This window comes from Protopterus annectens, chromosome 16.part0, assembly GCF_019279795.1.
Source record: "Protopterus annectens isolate FY-2018-M chromosome 16.part0, PAN1.0, whole genome shotgun sequence".
In the NCBI taxonomy this organism is placed as follows: domain Eukaryota; kingdom Metazoa; phylum Chordata; order Ceratodontiformes; family Protopteridae; genus Protopterus; species Protopterus annectens.
Window position 1 is genome coordinate 588,820,240 of NC_056750.1, and position 6,000 is coordinate 588,826,239.

General features: G+C 36.0%; 1 protein-coding gene across 5 annotated transcripts in view; it reads right to left on the reverse strand.

Moving 5' to 3' along the window:
• The window catches only part of EGFL7 (EGF like domain multiple 7), a 126,930-nt gene extending 121,506 nt beyond the window's left edge, over window positions 1–5,424 (reverse strand). For 4 of the 5 annotated variants that reach the window (XM_044058510.1, XM_044058517.1, XM_044058509.1 and 1 more), the window contains exon 1: window positions 5,235–5,424. The gene's annotated coding sequence lies outside the window, so the exon portion shown is untranslated. Of the gene's footprint in view, window positions 1–1,936; window positions 2,028–5,234 lie in introns of those variants that run through there. The other variant, XM_044058514.1, reaches the window with a different exon arrangement.
• Window positions 5,425–6,000: the final 576 nt, after the last annotated feature.

The following is a 6,000-nucleotide window of genomic DNA, read 5'->3' on the forward strand; positions in this document are numbered from 1 at the left end:
AGAAGACCTAGACTTCTGATAAAAGGTTATATGTAATGGTAACCTTCTATCAGTAGGATTAAATTAGCAGACTGACAAGCATAAAGTTAGCAGGCTGACAAAAGTTCTACAAAATGAGTTAGCAGTTTAATAAAATAGCTTGCATACATAATTCTCTTTTGCAGCTTGTCAGAATTCAGTTGTGTCACAGCATTAATTGTGAAGCTGTCGGTGCATTTTATATACAACATAAAAGACTGCCTAAGTGAATGAAGTCGGTCTGCAGTTAGTAATATACATCTGTACATTACTACTATTTGCTTCCAATAACTGAGTAATTGTCCAGTGAGTCTGACTGAGGTGTTGTAGAAACAGCACTAAATTACTTAATGTTAAATACAATACCACACCCATATGTCTGCATTGCAGTAACTTTACCACTGCATTTGTTCCTAAACTGTGCCACACCCATGATTTTGCCTATTATTCTATTTCGGTGCTCATTTTCTAAAAACAAAATACAAACATTTATCTAGGTAATAACCCATACACCCTGCACTTCTTAAGATAATTGCTATCACCCCAGTGTCTGATGTAGTCACCCCATGCCTTGAGACATGGTCCACTTGTGCATTTATTTGTTGATTTTTTATGTGGGTTATTATATTGGGGTAAGATTCCTTTAATGAGGGAACATGGGGTTTAAGGACCAACAGTAGAGTCAAAAAGCTATAAAACGTTTAAAGCAGTAGCTAACAGAAACTAGATAATGGAAATATACTGAACCATGCCTTACTCCAATTTCTGCCATTGACACAGTGCTTATTTCATTATGTCTCCTATACCACTGGCATATCCAGTAAACAGTCCTAGCAAATCCTACATTACATATTGGTATAGCAGTATGATACCTGGTATCTCTTGGAGAAGTTCTTTAAATTTTAAGTAAATTTGCTGTATTTCTTCTGTGTGTGTGTGTGTGTGGCTTTTTTTGCCCTGAATGCAGTTTTTTTTTCTTGAAAGGACACCCCCCCCCCTGACAAAAATGGCATATGAGTTCCAGTTATACACCACAGTTGCATTTAATATACTGTACATTGTAACACAGCAGATGATGCATAAATGGACCATAGAGCCTTTCACTGGTATTATTTCATTATGTCTCCTGTACCTCTGTCTTATCCAGCAAACAAGCCCCAACCAATCAGGGGCAAATCCAGATATAATCAGGGACACTTTAAAAATATTAGTACTATTAACCTGAGACACTGATAGAATAAGAGAATGTGCATTAATTTACATATTCTGAAGTAAAAGAAGTCAATATCTTTAATTATTGTCATTATTTATTAAGTGAAATAATTCACTACCTTTTCTCCAGAAGTCACTAGTTTTAAGAGAGACAGAGCTAAAATTTGACTCAAAATCAGGGACAGTTGAGAGGTATGGCCCAGAAACTCATGCACTGCATATTTATATAGTAACATGATCTCTAGTATCTCTTGGAAAATATCTCTATTTTAAAGATGATGTAAATTTACTCAATTTGATTATGTAAATTTTTGCCCTGAATGCAGTTCTTTTCTTGAAAGGACACACACGCACGCGCACACACACACACACACACACACACACACACACACACACACACACACACTATATGATTTGCGGTTATATGCCACACATACATGTTATAGTACTTCGTAACACAGTAGATAATACATAAATGTAGCACAGAGCCTTCCACTGGTAGCCAGTTCTAAAGTTCCATGGCTCTTTCAGTGAAGGCAAACATCAGTTCATCCTTTGTGTTTCTCTTTCTTCTATCTCATAATGGAATCCCTGACTTTGCAGTTCTTTTGATGTGGGAACATTTGTCTGCCCTACCATTTAATTTCCAAGTTTATATCATGTCATTATTTTCACACTAGCCTGTGGTAGATCATTTCTCACAAACCTCTCAGAGTTTTGCATTTACATTCCTTTTCCTTCTGTATGCAGTCTGCAATATTCAGTATTCTCCCTGAGGTGGATGTCAGTGACTAGAAATGATGTTCATGGTGAGATATCGTTACTGACAAGCATATTGTTGTACCATAGTCTGTGTTTTAACACCAGAAGTACCACTCCCTTCCATCCTGGCATGCTACCTTACTGAATTTCCGTACTGATGTGCTGACACATTGCTTTGAGGTCATCTGTTGTAATGGTCAGCTGGATCTCATGCCATGTGTATTAAGATACCTTCCCAGCAAGAATGTATGTAGCCCTATCTTTTCCTGGATTATTTACAGCTTTTATACTTCTTGGTATTGTTCCCTACTTTCATCACCCTAGTTTATTCCTCAGGTCTCATTAGTCCTTCATGCAATTCATACTTTCCAGATTGACCATATGTTTGCAGGACTTTGTATTGTCAACAAACAGTGGTTTTTAGTCCCTCTTGCCATGTCCAGCAAATATATCAGATATTACAGAGGTCAGCAGTATGTAACTCTTGATTACCCTACCCCCCCACACTTCTACATTTTCCTCCTCAAAACTTCTGCTTCTTAGCAATGTATAAGACAAGACCACATTCCTCCCATGTAAATACGTCTGATGCTTACTATAGTTTAAGAATTCTACTGGAGCTTTTCTCCTTGGGTTTCTGTTGAAAAAGGGTATCTACCCAGTTAGACTAACCCGGTTAACAAATGTCAAGTAAATGAAAACGCCCATTCAATTCAGTCCCATTCTTGGGTCTTGTCACTTGGCACATTTAGTACTTACCAAACCATTATACTCTCTATTTACAGACTGCTCAGTTTATTTATCAGTCTTAAAATATGTGATGGTGCTCAAAAGGCCTTCCTGAAACTCAAACTGGTATTCCAGAAGTATATATGCACATACATTGTACACCTTGTCTTTAAGTCAGAATCATTTCCCACAGTTACACCCTTTGAGGAACACCACCATGCATCAGAATTTTACCTTAACATATCAGCGCTTCAGTAACCACTGTCAGATGCTCAACTCATAATCTGTATTACAGCCACTTACTTCAGTGTCCCCCCAAACAGCTCTCATTCTTACTTCAGTGTTCCCCCAAACAGCTCTCATCCATTCTTAGTTTTCAGTATTTTTGATTTTCTCCTGTCTTTTGCAGCCAGCTCACTCAGTTCTAGATGCCTCCAGTTTGCAATATTACTTAATACTTTTCTAATATAACTACTCCATATCCCAAGGCCACTGCTGTGAAATTAAGCCATGCACATAATTTTATTTTAATTTTAATTGTAATGAAACCTGCATCTCCTCTTTCACGTAAATTTTGTTTTAAATATAGCAGTTGTTTGCACTGTTGCTAAATTTTTCAATGTAGGCACAGTGGAGCTCTTTACCTTGTGTCCTGTCTCTAGATAGGGTGTGTCCTCTACTGCTTTCCCAGTCAGAAGAGTGAAATAAATAAATAAGTAAATAATCAGTAAAAATAGGACAGATGTAGCAGGCAAATGTCTAAATGTTGAATAGCTATACTGCAGATGAGTATAATACCGTCATTCCACCAACATATCCCACAGTCATTAAACAGTTTCCCATTTGTTACTGAAGCATTAGCAGTGTCCTGCATTAGTGTCTGTACCATGATTTTGTCTTAGAAGCCTGGGTAAAATCTGCTTTCCCAAGTATTTACCCGTATTTACAATATACTCTTCCTCAAGTGTAACCCTGTAAGTTATAACTTAAAAGCATGAGTCTTGTGGCAAAACTTTAATGGGGAAAGGAATCTGGAATGAAGATGCAAGCAAGGAATGGTAATTACAGTGCAAAAAAACTATTTCTTTATAGATTAATACTAATAAGAAGCTATTGAAAGAAAATATTAATGCTGTTAACCAAAGTGAGACAGCATAGCTGTATCATTACAGCAGAAGGGGTAGGATAAAATAACCCAAAATGTTATAGAGTGCAGTAAAACATATCTACCACACAACATTCTGTATTATGTTGCATTTTAGTAAATACACAGTAGTAAATGCATTCAGCAGGCTAGCTATGTAACTGGGATTGTTAGCATACGGGCTGTTACCAAAGAAAATCACAGTATGGGATGCTCATTTGTATGGGTAATGTGTATTCATATAATGTATGTTGAGGAGTGAAATAGTTATAAACCAGATGCTGGGCATTCTTTGAAAACATTGTCATCCTGTAGACAAAAAGTTTTTATAGGTTTTATAATTATTTGCCTGTCTGTTTGCTGAATTGTTTCACCTCATGTCACACTATTGACAGTATTCCACATATAATACGTAAGGATTAGAGTAGCAACCTATAAAATGGTGCCATTGTCACCATTTTAGTTTAGCTTTCTGAAGCAGAAGATCCTGAAGCACAATTCAGTGACAGCAAAACCCAGTGAAAGTCACTGTATAGAAACCTATGTTATACTGAAAGTAGTTAAGGTGTAAATAAAATGCTTAAATACAAAACAGTGTGTTATGTTCATAGTAAGCACCTGCACCCCCCCCCAATGAGGGGCTTTACCCCCAAGTCCCATCATCTATTATTCTAATGCCACGGTTTATGCAATTTGCATTAATAAAGTTTATTTGTTTGCATATAACAATGCTCATAGACCTTGAAGTTAGAATAAGAAAGGTGTGAGAGCATTCTGCAGGTTTTTTTTTTTTTTTTGTATTCACATTTTTGGTATTATTAATATAATATTTTTACACAGAATACATTCTACTTGTTTGTGTTTTCATTAAAATGTTTCTATGAATTGTATTTCAGCAAATACTGTTTCTAGAAACTAAAGAAGAATCTCAGCATAATCACACTTTGTTTATCATTTTGTAGACTGAGCTCTCCTGGCCATTATGCTTTTATATAGGTATCCATTTTTCTGCAGGGGCATGGAAGCATACAGACATCAAAAGCATGGGTCAGAAGTATAAGCCTTAAAAAACAGCTGCAGGTAGAACTCATTTTTAGGTTTCTGGCTTTGAAGTCCAACACAGTGAATACATTTTTCACTCCCTCCATTGTGTAAAGATAGGTAGATCCAGTGTCAATGGCAAAGAGCAACTTTTCTCCATCCAACTTATGATGTTTTGCCCTGATCAAGTTTAGTTGAGTAGTTACATTAAAAATAATATTAATAAAAGACAACCATTTTAAATATGATCATTTTCTTAGATATGGTAACTTAAGATACTAGCCCATATTTTTTTGAAAATATTTTTCCCAGTTTAGTTTGGACATACCTGGTATAGGGTTGTTCTGTCTTGATGCAATGATTTTCTTCTTTTCCTTCTCTTGCTATTATACCTGGACATCTTTCCCATATTTTCTTTTTTAAAACCACCTTCCATCCTTCTGTTTTTCTATGTCCCTCTGGGTTGCTTCAGCTTTTTTCTTCTTCTGTCCCACCCTGGCAATAGTTCTGGTGTTAACTGAAATCAGACTCACAAGAGTTCATTGGGGCTGCCTTTTATGCTTTTCTTCCTGTGTAAATCAGGATTTGGATGGACAATCCCAAACCGGAATTCCTGTGTGTGTTTCGAACTGATAAAGAGGTTTGCTTGAACAAACACTTCATCCTGCCTGTAGACCAAAAAGGAATGACTTAATGAAAAACATTCTGAGGCATTCATGCTATAATGGGCTTTATCTGAAAAACAGAAGGCAGAAGTTTGAAGTGTGAATCTCTTGAAAAAAAAATCAGTTAATTAACCTTGAAACTGTAAGACTTCCTAAATGGAGACTGTTTCCATTGCAAGACACTAAATACATTTCTTTCATATTTGAAATGTTCTAAGTTGTACAGATTTTATTCTTTTAATTCTAAAAGAAATATCAGAATGTTTTGAATGTCCTTTTTAAACAGTGATCCTACTTAACATTTTTGTTGGAAAATAAACACCTATCTGCAGCCATCTGGACAGTATTTTTGTGTCAAAAAATCAGTTTTAGCTAGTTTGCTTAAAAAAGAAACACACTTTGCTTTAATAAATACTGCCTGCAGTGTTC